The 12,539-nt window shown below is 40.1% G+C and overlaps 1 protein-coding gene and 1 non-coding gene across 5 annotated transcripts in view; one reads left to right on the top strand and one right to left on the bottom strand.

Moving 5' to 3' along the window:
• Positions 1 to 12,539, top strand: part of PLD5 (phospholipase D family member 5) — a 457,190-nt gene that overhangs the window by 208,357 nt on the left and 236,294 nt on the right. The window lies entirely within an intron of this gene.
• LOC115872432 lies at positions 6,949 to 7,054 on the bottom strand. The gene has a single exon (XR_004047835.1). It is a non-coding gene; the product is annotated as a U6 spliceosomal RNA (small nuclear RNA).

Here is a 12,539-nt window from a genome sequence, read left to right as displayed (position 1 = left end):
TACATTTGTTGCCCTCATCATTCTCAAAACATTTGCTTTCTACTTGAGTCCTTGGTATCAGCTCCTCATTTTTCCCCTCCCTTCCGGCTCCCCTCTCCCTCATGAACCCTTGAAAATTTATAAATTATTATTTTGCCATATCTTACACTGTCCAATGTCCCCTTTCACCCACTTTTCTGTTGTCCATCCCCCAGGGAGGAAGCTCTATGTAGATCCTTATAATCAGCTCCCCCTGAGATGGTAAATTTTTATTGTAGCAGAAAACTTCATCTTGGAGGAGACAAGCCAGTCAGGGTGCAGTGTAGCAACGATGAAACATACAACTTTCCTCTAGTTCTTTAATGCTTCCTCCCCGCTCCTGGTATCACCACTGTTAGCCCTGGTCCTGAGAGGTTCATCTGTCCTAGATTGCCTGCGTTTCCAATTCCCATCTGTAGCGCTTGTGCATCATCTGGTCTAACCAGGTCTGCAAGGCAGATGTGCATAGTTATCTTAAGGCAAACAAAAAAGCAAGAATTTGTTAGCCAATTTGTTTATGGCCAGGAGAGGAGGATGCAGCCAGGAACAGGGAGTATACCTGATCTTTTGCAGAATGTCCTGCTTCAGCAGTTTCCCAGGGCACGAGAGGGGAAGTGTGTACTTTGTCTTAGGCCAAGGTCAGACTATCCAGTGTATCAGCTCCTTGGGCTGAGGTGGTGTGAGAGGCAGCTCATAGATGTCAGTGCCTTCCACGGGGCCTTGCCTGAGCCATGGAGGGTGATGGTCCTGTCCTACTTGGAAAAGAAAATGAGGTTCAGACTGTCCTGCGAATGCACTCTCTTACTCGGGAGGCCTGGGACAGCGTTCTGCTCCAAGATTTCTGCATTCAGAGAATTTGGCATGTACTCCTTTCCCAGGGTTTATCTCAAGACAATCTGTACCCACAAAGTGGGGCATTATTTTGGTGTCAAAGAGAACAAGATTCGAATTTTGGTTCTGCTATTTACTCCTGAATTTGGACCTCTTATGTTACTTCTCCTCACCACATTTTCCTTATCTTACAAATAGAAACACTAATACCTATGTCCAAGTAGTGAGAAAATGTCTGTGAAGCATTTGGCATATGGGAATGCTCAATAATAGAAGCCACTACTGTGTTAGTCTGGGTAGGATAGAGAAACAAATCCATGAACACACATATGTGTAAGAAAGAACACACATATGTGTAAGAATTGAACATTGAAAAAGCATCCCAACCCAGTCCAGTCCAAGTCCATAAGTCTGTTACTAACCCATATGTCCGATACCAATCCATAAAGTCCCCTTCAGACTCATGAAACACATGCAATGACGCTGAATGCAGGACGATCACAGGCCAGTGGGTAGAAAGTCTTTGGATCCAGTGACGTTATAAGCATCTCAGCGCTGGCAGGGGTCTATACGTGGCTTCTCTGGCTTCAGAGGTCTGGTTGCAACAGGGTAGGCCCATGTGGCTTCTCCAACTTAGGGCACTAGCATAGTTCCATGTGTCATGTCAGCTGCCATGTCTCCCAGGAAGTGGCAGAGAGAGAAGTGTCTCCTGCCTCCAAGGAGGAAGTACTGGATTTCCCAGAATTCTCAGGAGAAGATCAGGCCCACACAGAGGCCTCATTGGCTATGATCTGATTGATAAGCTAGACTCCACCCCTACCCTCTTAATCCTCAAATTGACAAAGAATTATATATCTACCACAACTACTATTACCATCATCATTATTATTTTTGTTCTTTTTAGATAAGTGAATATGTGGGTACCTACATCCATTTTTTAAAAAGCATTTTCAAAAATTATAAATGTCACTTTGAGAGCTAAGGTGCCCTTTACCTAAGCCATGGGCTTGCCAACAACTCCATATGCGTGGCAAAGCTAGACAACTGAAAGAAGGAGACAGAGGAAGAATTGGTGCGTTAAGATTGTGGTATTATCAACGAATATTGAATGTGTTGTAAACTGCGAGAAAAATGAACAAATCGGTCTTAGAAAAAAATACAAGCAGAATAATTCTTAGCAAGACTGGCTCCCTCACTTTGGGCAGATCATCAAGAAAGACCCACCATTAGAAAAGGGTACCGTGCCTGATGAGGTAGAAGGTCAGCCAAATGGGGGGAGCCTCTCAATGAGATGAAGTGGCCCAGTGGCATCAATAAGACTCAAGTATATCAAAAGTCAGGGAGATGGTTCAGGCTGGCATATATTCATTCTTTTATTCATAAAGTCTCTATCTTTTAGAGCCAATTCAATAGCAACTAGCAACAACAACATTCCATAATAAGAAATTGTTTCTAATGTTTATGATTTTGCCTATTTCCTAATTTTACATCCTTATACATTGAGCAGTAGCATCCTTTTGACAGATAGAGGCCAGTTTTACAAACTGGAAGTTTGTTCAAATCCACGGACTGCAGCATGCTGCTAAAATACTGACAACCCAGGAGGATTTGTCTTAATATTTTATGCCCAGATTCCATGCACTGTTAGCACGCTCAGGCATCCTTCCCATTGACATTTTAACCTTCTCACCAGGAAGGAGTAAGCCATTTAACTAAACTGTGCCCTGGAAACTGAGAAGAAGACAAAAGGAAATGGCAGCTTATCCCAGCACACAAATCTCTTAACCCCGTTAGTCTTCCACTGGGAAGCTTACTGTGATTTCTCTATCACAAATTAATGAAAATACCATTTCTTGACAAAGGAGTAAGCATGTAGATGTCATAGTAAGTATTTAATAGGATGAGTTAAGCTTTACAAGGTTTTTTTGCTTCAAGCAATGCCCTAAAAAATGTTTGTGTTTAAGTGTGTCTGTACTTGAACAAACTCATATTCCTTGGTAATCTTAGTGGAATTTTCTGTTCCTGAGTAGGTTAATTAGTTTTTTTAAAGCTGTGAGTTTTTGGTGCCCAGCTATTACAAGATATAGCATCTGGAGTCTTAAAGGCTTGAAGTTAAACAAGTAGCCCTCTAGCAGGGAAGCAACAAAGCCCACATGGAGGAAGCACACCAGCCCATGTGATCACAAGGTGTCCATGGGATCAAGTATCAGGCATCAGACAACCCAAAACAAACAACCATTTCTATGCAAACAAGGAGTTCAGAATGGAGAGCCAAAGCCCCTCTGTAAACAAAATGACCCTCACAGAAGGGTTATCGCACTGACAAAACACACAACATTACTCTGGTTCTTTAATGCACACCCTCTCCCCTCCGCAACTATCATGACCCTAGTTCTGTCTTAAAATCTGGCTAGACCAGAGCATATACACTGATACAGATAAGAGCTCTCGACACACAGAATCCAGGACAGATAAACCCCTCAGGACCAATAATGAGAGTAGCGTACAACAAGGGTAGGGGGAAGGTGAGGAGAAGGGAAGAAAGGGGGAACCAATTGCAATGATCGATGTATAACCCCCTCACCCCAGCCAGGGGGATGAACAACAAATGTGGGCAAAGGGAGACAGCAGACAGTGTAAAATATGAAAATAAAAATAATTTAGAAATTATCAAGGGTTCACGAGGGCGGGAGGGTTAGGAGGGAGGGAGAGAGGAGGAAAAGAGGAGCTGATACAAACGGGCTCAGGTAGAAAGAAAATATTTTGGAAATGATGATGGCAACATATGTACGAATGTGCTTGATACAATTGATGTATGGATTGTGATAAGAGCTGTAAGACACACACCCCCCAATAAAATGATGTATTAAATTTGAGGTTCCTTTAATCTCAGTTTAGTAAATCCGATTTCTATAAAAATTTGAAAGTCTGTTTCATATTCTTGGTGCATAGGTTTTGACTTTATTTGTATTAAATAATTAAAAGCCAAAAAATATGAGTTTTAATTTTTTATGCTATTCCCACAGATTTACACAAGAGCAAATCTTTATTTGTACAGGGAGACTGACATATGTTATGTTAAAAAATAACCTTGCTTATAGACCATCATTTCTTGCTTTCAAAACAAATTCACAAGGTGGCCTCTGATCCTTGTCGGAATGAGTCAATTGTGGCAAAGGATGTTTTTTGTAAAGAAAATAGAATTTCCTGAATGTGGTATTTGTAGACTGGGAGGGAAGAAAACCAAATACCATGCTTGATGATTGATGCTAAGTATGAATCTCAGTTCAAACATTTAAATATAGACATAATTGCATATATTGTCCTTGTTATTAGTGAGCTGTTGGTTACCCCAGAGTTGGCCCCTCCTGGCAACCTCACGAACAAGGGAACAAGACACTGTCAGCCCCATGGACAGCAGTGAATGGGCCCATCGCATTTTTTCATTGGCTGGTGTTTGGAAGTCGATCACCAAGATTTTCTTGCTAGTCCATCATAGTCTGAAACCTCCACCGAAATCTCAGCTTCACACTAACCTGCGTGGCAGACAGGTGCTGGCTCTGAGGGTTTCAAAGAACCCAGGATACCCAGTGCTACCGACAAGAAAGGAATCAGGAGGGAAGAGATCCTGATTTGGATTTTAGCCTCCAGAACTGTGCGAAAATGCATTTATGTTCTTTAAAGCCACTCATTTTGTGGTATTTTATTATGTTGGTACTCTGACAGTCTGCCACTTTGAACAATCCAACACAGAAAATAGATGCTAATTAATATGCATTTATTTAAAATCTCAGTTGCATGAAAATAACAACTGATAGCAGTCATTGACACTGGAGTAAACAAAGGGAAGACAAGGACTTATTGAGATTCTTACTTTATGTGGTATATCATTTTCAATTTCTGAATTTTCTTATTCAAACATAGTACATGTCATCACTTTTTAAAAGTTTTATTTGCATACAATATATATCATACAATTTAATAGTTCAGTCACATTAAGAAGAGTTATAAAATCATCACCACAATCGATTTTAGAAAATTTTCTTTGTTCTTGTACTCATTATTATTATTAACTCCCATCCACCCCCCACCTCCCCTGCCACACCCCCAAGAACCATTAATCCAGGCTCTATAGATTTACCTTTCCTGGATTTCATATACAGGAAGCAAAAAAAAAAAGACACAGAATTTATCCATGGGCTCAGTTAATAGATTTTCTAGTTAATGACACACAGTATATTCTTGAGAAGATCCAAAATAATTTGTTCTTCTTCAAATAGTAATCATTTTATTGTGCTATTTAATGACTGGAATAAATTCAAAAGTAGGTGCAAAAAAAAACTACAACAATATCAAAGTGAAACAGATGAACATCTCAATTGAAAAGAAAGAAGAAAACGTTCAAAACTAGAACAAATTTAAAATGGATGAAAAGGGACATCAAATGATAAGGTGTTAAATTTTAACCTAACTGGGTCTGTAATAATCCACTTTCCAGTGCATGATAGCAAGACTGTTCACATCCTTAGTCTATGATCAGGGGGTATCCACTTAAGGTTTAATCCACATACGTTTCCCTTTCCCTTTTTTTTTTAACTGAAACAACTTTAAAATGGGTCAGAAGGGAGATCAAATGATAAGACTAACCTAACTACAGCTGCCAGACACAGTACTCTGTCTAGCAGCAAAGCTATTCACCTCCTTTAACTATGACCAGAGGGAAGTCACTGGAGTTTGAATCCACTTGGTCCTACAAATGAACTTGGGGTTTCCACTGTCATCACAGCTTTCTGCAAACCAAGTGTTCACAGTTTAAGCTCTGAAACCATTTTCTCCTTAGGATTTTCCTTTTATTATTCACAATCCTTGAATCACACAGGATGAAGTGGTTTTTCCATGTGGACTGCATTGGTGCCTCATTTAAATGACAGCTCATTTAAAGACAGCCTTTAAGAACCCAGATGCTATTATTTTGATAGCCAAGAATCATCTAGTTTCTTGACCACATTTAGCTATAGCAGTGATCTCTTCATGAGTCCATTCATCCAGCAGGGCCATATCATAAGAACTAGTTATTCTTAGATTGGAGCTAAAATTAAGTGCAAGCCCTAAATTTATTCATATATCTATGATTTATATATGCTTGTTGTTTTAGTCCAGGTTGACTAGAGAAACAAAATTCATAGACACTCATGTGTATAAGAAAAAGATTTATATCAAAGAGTAATTATATATTAAGAAAACATCCCAGCCCAGTCCAGATCCAATATTAGTCCAATGTGCCTGATACCAATCATAAGTCCAATATTAGCCAATATGTCTGATACCAATCTATAAATTCCTTTTAAGACTCATGCAATACATGCAATGATGCCAGATTCAGGAAGATCACAGGCCAGTGAGTGGAACGTCTTGTGGATCCAGTGGCAGTGAAAGCATCTCAGCACTGGCATGGGTCTCCACATGGCTCCTCCAGCTCCAGGACTCTAGCGTAACTTCATGAATGTTGTCACCAGGAAGATGAAGCAGAAAGTGTCAGTGTGTATCTGGCCTCCTGTCAGCTATTTATCTCTGTGGCACCTCCAAATGAGGTCATCAAGGTGCAACCTGATTGACAGGCTTCGCAGGTTGACAACATATTATTTAACTACCATGCCTGTAGTTCACCGTAAGACATCATTGCTGTTTTATGTTGGAGAACATTCTCAGTCATCTCGCTGGGGCATCACTGCCATCAAAGCAATGCTGACTCATAGAAACCCTACAGGGCAGGGTAGAACTGTGCCTGTGAAGTTGTGAGACTGTAAATCTTTATAGGAGTAAAAAGCCTCATCGTTATTCCAAGCAGGTGGCTGTTCATTTCAAACTACTGATCTTGCAGTTAGAAGCCTAATGATTAACAATTACTCATTGATAGTGTCATTATGTTAGCCAGTGGTATAAAATTTAAAACGCTGTTGAGAAAAAGAAATAATATGCATATAGACCAGCGATGGACCCCAGTACATGAATTATTGTCTTGTACAGAGTAAACTCTTAAGTGATTAGACATTCTTTACACATACAGTGGGAGTTAGTGATAGGGAAAAACTTTCAATAATAAAAATAGAACCCTTCACGGATTTGGGTGTCATCCTTGAGCAGGGACCGTGCTAATCTCTGTTTGTTGTTGTTGTTGTTGTTGTTGTTGTTGTTAGGAGCCATCAAGTCATTTCCCACCCATAGTGACCCTGTGCACAACAGATGAAACAATGTCCAGCCTGCGCCATTTGCACAGTTGTCCCTGTGCTTGAGCCCGCTGTTGTAACCGCTGTGTCCCTCCGTGTCCCAGAGGAATTGTGCTTTGTTGCTGCCCCTCCACTTCACCAAGCACGATGTTCTTCTCCAGGGACTGCTTACTCCCGACAACAGGTCCAAACTATGTGAGAGAAAGTCTCACCATTCTTGCCTCTAAGGACCAATCTGCTGTACTTCTTCCAAGACAGATTGGTTTGTCCTTTTAGCGGTCCGTGGTACTGTCGATATTCTTCTCCAGCACCGTGCTACAAATGCAGCAATTCTTCTTTGGTCTTCCCTACTCAACGTCAAACTTTCACATGCATAGGAGGCAATTGAAAGTACTATGGCTTAGCTCAAGGGATCTTTGTCCTCAAAGTGACATCCTTACTTTTCAAAACTCTAAACCGGTCTGTGCAGCAGATTTACCTAATGATCTCTTGGCTGCTGCTTCCATGAGCAATGATTGTGGAGCCAAGCAAGACAAAATTCTTGACAACTTCAAACTTTTCCCCATTCATCCTGATGTTGTCTACTGAGTGGTCCAGTTGTGAGCATTTTGGTTTTCTTTACATTGGGGTATAATCCATATTGAAGGCTACAATCCTTGATCTTCATCAACAAGTACTTCGATTACTCTTCATTTTCAGCAAGCAAAGTTGTATCATCTGCACATCACAGGTTGTTAATAAGCTTCCTCCCATCCTAATGCCACCTTCACTGTCATACAATCCAGCTTCTCTCATGATTTGCTCAGAATACAGATTGAATGAGTATGGTGAGAGGATACAACCCATATGCACACCTTTCCTGATTTTAAACCATGTAGTTTCATTGTTCTAGTCACACAACTGCCTCTTGATCTATGAGAGGGTACTAAAAAAAAACAAAACGGGAGTTTATTTGAAAGATGTGTATTTAAATTTTTTACAAAACATCCTAATCACCTTCAAAGTACTATCCATTACACATTCCTTTTGTCAAATCTGAGATTCCATTCTTGGAAACATTTTTCAAACTCATCTGTTTGGACACCACCACCTCCCTCATTTTTTTCTTCACCTCTTTGACATCATTAAATCGCTGTCTTTTCATGTCCCTCTTCAGTTGTGGAAACAAAAGAAGTCACACAGAGCAAGGTCAGGTGAGTAAGGCCAGTGGGGCAAGAGAGGCATGCTGGGGTTCTTTTTTTTTTTTTTTGCCAAAGACCAGAGCAAAGAGATGGCTGCTTAATCAGGTACATTATTGTGTGGTGGCAAAACCAGTCCCCCGTCTGCCACAAATCAGGCATTTTTTGTCACACACTGTTACACAATCTCTTTAGAACCTCTAAATAGAAAGCTTGATTAATAGTCTGACCTGGTGGAAATGCAGGTCCAAATGCACTATCCTCCTCACATCAAAAAAACAAGTGAGCATCTGGGTTTCTTGGGTATCCCCTCATATGTTCAATTTCTACAGGAGCTTAATCATGTATTCTGGAATGCCCATCAGAAATGATATCCCATGTTCCATGTCCTCTTTTGAATCCAGCCTGAACCTCTGGCAGTTCTCTGTCAATATACTCCTGTAACCATTGTTGGATGATCTTCAGTAAAACTTTCCTTGCATTTGACATCAGTGATATTGTTCTATAATTTGAGCATCCTGTTAAGTCACCTTACTTTGGAATGGGTACAAATAAATCTCTTCCAGACAGCTGGCCAAGTAGCTGTCTTCCAAAATTCTTGGCATAGACAAGCAATTGCTTCCAGTGTCCCGTCAGCCTGTTGAAACATTTTCCTTGGTATGCCATCCATTTCTGGAGCCTTGTTTTCGGATAATGCTTTCAGTGCAGTGTGGACTTTTCCTTCAATATCATTGAATCTTGCTCATATGTTGCTCCCTAAAATAGTAAAGTATCAACTGCTTCTTTTGGGTACAGTGACTGTGTATTCTTTCCATCTTCTTTTGGTACTTCCTCTACCTGTAAATATTTTGCCCGTAGAATCTTTAATATTACAACCTGAGGCTTGGAAATATTCTTCATTTTTTTTCAGCGTACGATATGCTGAACAGGTTCTTCCTTTTTGATTTTCTCACTCTATGGCTGTGCGCATTTCATTATAATATTTGACTTTGCCTTCGCAAGCTACCCTTTGAAATTTTCTAGTTAGTTCTTTGACTTCATCATTTCTTCCATGTCCTTAGCTACTCTATGATCGATTAAGAGCAAGTTTGGGTGGCTCTTCTGACATCCACTCTGATCTTTTCTTTCTTCCTTTCCTGTCTTTTTAATGACCTTTTCCTGTCTTTATGAGTGACGGTGTTGAGGTCCTCCTACAGCTCGTCAGATCTTCTGCCATTAGTGATCAATGTGTCAAATCTGTTCTTTTGTGTCGCTGAAAGAAAGTATTTGCTATGGAATACCAAATGAAATGTTTCAACAAGCCGATAACGTACTGGAAGCACTTACTCATGGATGCTAGGAAATTTGAAAGATAGTTACTTCAACAGATGACTGGAAGAGACCCCTATTTGTATCCATTCCAAAGAACGGTGACCCAACCGAATTCTCGAATTATAGAGCAGCATAATTAATATCACATGCAAATAAACTCATTGATCTTGCAAAATTCTATCATGTGATCTCCATGGTCAACTACTCTCCAATAAATCTTCTCTGTATCATTCCAGTTTTAGTATGTGTGTTTCCAAAACTAGCAGTGTAATCGTTTTTATTAAAATATGAAGAAATGTTACTGCATTAAGTATATTAAAAATCAATTAATAGATTTAAGACAAAAGTATTTCCTTTCCAAAAATAAATTTGTTTTATAAAAATATTCAATGAAGAAATTTTACTGAAATAATTTTGAAGTTTCCACCTACTTTTCTATCATGGAAATAATAAAATGAAAAATCCTGTTTTGTAAAGTGTTGACTCGGTTACTATTTAGATTTAATTTATTATAGTTCCAGGTGCATAGAAGGTGTATGTGTTGTTGTTGTGGTCTTCACTTTGAGTCTGATGCATGGGAATCCTATTTGCTTCAGGAGAGAGCTACTCCCGAGGGTTCTCAAGGTTGAGACCCATCAGAGCACATTGTCCATGTATCGTAGCTTTTTACCCCCCTGAAAAGTTACAGTCTCAGAAATTCACAGGGGGCAGTTCTACTCCAATCGGGTCACTACGTCAGAATTGACACAACCGCACTGAGTTTTTATCTCCTGAGTTGTCTGGGTGGTTTTGAACTGCCAATCTTTACTTCGTAGTTGAGAGCTTTACTTAAGTAAAGTATTCCTACATCGTCTTAGTGTTTCCCCCTGGGATCTAAGAGTTAATCAACTTGTAGAATTTATTCTACCACCCAGCAAGATTCAACCATATGCAAAATAGTTACATCTCTTTTTATATCTTGACACAGAAAAAACTTAAGCCATATTCAGACTGCGAAAAGACGCATTTAGAAAACTTGTTTTAAACTCCGAAAATGGCACGTGCTCTGCCAGATGATGTTGGTCGCCCTTGGTAGACTTGAAATATAGCAGCTGAGACGGCCTTCTCTACCAAATAGCTCCACTCGGCAAAGAACTCACCGCAGCCATCTCCCTGGATAGCACTAGGTGACTTACTATGGTAGTGTAAGTGGGACACGCTCTCTGCCCCTCAAAATCATTCCTTGGTTCCGAGTAGTGGCTGCTAATACAGCTACATTACTCAGCGTAGTCCTCTCAGGTCTGATTTCTTCCACTATGCTGAGGCATGCAAAATCTACCCCTAAGGGTTGGGCTCATTCCTGGTCAGTTACAGCTACTTCCTGACTTGTGGCATTAGGAAGCATGTCATCTTGACATAGCCATCACAATAAAAAAGAGTTAATGTGGTCTCAAGTTCGGAAACTTGAACTTATTGATAGACAAGACTATGGAAGAAGGTGAGAAAAAAAATCACATAATGAGTGTCAACACCCTAAGAGCCTGCTTTGCTGCACTAAGTACAAGGTACCACACAACAAATCTGTGGAGGACTTCTAGGTTGAACCCTATATCTGGAGAGCCAGGAGAATATTAGAAATTTTAGGAAATAGCGAATATGGCTTGCTCTACTTTGATTACAGTCAGAACCTGAATCCATGGTAGCACATGGGAAGCAGCTTTTGTTACTGATGGTAAGGAGCAGACAGTGCACAACAAGTCAGGAGTGCTCCTGCTCGGAATCTGGGCGGAGATGAGAACGTTTCCATTCTCATCCCACATTTGGTCATGGGTGAGAGATTTAAATGGGAGTTATATAATATCCTACCCAAGGCTTCTGGACACAGTCTTCGTGGCTATAAGTTTTGATAAGTTCTTCATCTGGTATTATGACTGAAGGATACAATAGGAACCTACCTAGTGCTAGTTTTCTGGGAGTCTACCTTTTTCTGATCTTCTCTTGGCTGGGCAGACCTACTTAGGAGCGCTGTTGGCTTAACAGTATGCAAGCTATCTAATAGCACCATTGTTTATGTGACAGAGAAAAATTCCTCCCCCAGCTATTTTATACCCTCAGCCGATGTGACCCATAACATGGATATTTTCTCACTTGACTATCTGAGGAGGAGGTAGGCAGACATCGAGGTACCTCAACCAAGATTGTGTTTCTTTAACCCTGTTGACATTTAGACCAACCAATGGACTTGGAGGCTGGGAGTCATGTGATGTTTAGTTCTGGAAGCCAAAAGGTACTGGCAGGGTGAATAAAGGGGAAGACACGGTGCTCAGGCTTGTTGCAAGGGCTGACTCCTCTTACATGTAATCTCTCTCTTGTAGAAAAATGCTATTAGCTCTCATCAACAGCAGAACACAGCTCAATTGCTCTACGGTTACTAGGTCTAGCTGTTAAGAATGTGAGTAAACTCTGCTATGTCTTTTATGTGTCTTACCACGGTCCTCACTTACTAAAAATGTCACTATATTTCTCTTTTAACTTAAAGGAACAGCTTGAATACAAAAATGTTTGAATCAAGAATTGTTTTTGAATTCTAGATATAAATCTTTATAGAGTTTGGCTAATGTACATCTTCTACAAAGTAGTATTTGAAGGTCCTATGGCAAAATTTGAAGCTATGAAACAAGTATACTTACCCATTCTAATAATAGAAAGTAGTAATTATACATTTGAGAAATATTTTCAACAGAGTAAAATAAAAATTGTTTTTTCTGGACACATCTGCATTAACCAGGAAATACAATTTGCATCTTTTCTTAGTTTGCCTCAAAATTTTAAATTCAGACATTGCACAACAGTTTATCTAAAGAGCACCAGGCTACTGCGATCCTCAGACTATGGTCTGGCTTTGTGGGAAAGAAGGCCATGACTGAATATTAGTACTTGTGCTGACCATGGGAGTGCACAGAGGCAGCACCCACTGGTCCTCCTAGCAATAAGT

The sequence above is a fragment of the Echinops telfairi genome, unplaced genomic scaffold, assembly GCF_000313985.2.
Source record: "Echinops telfairi isolate 266 unplaced genomic scaffold, ASM31398v2 ScPeMD7_7424;HRSCAF=8462, whole genome shotgun sequence".
In the NCBI taxonomy this organism is placed as follows: Eukaryota; Metazoa; Chordata; class Mammalia; order Afrosoricida; family Tenrecidae; genus Echinops; species Echinops telfairi.
Note: the sequence above shows the minus strand (reverse complement) of the source record. Positions and strands in the feature narration are given on the sequence as shown.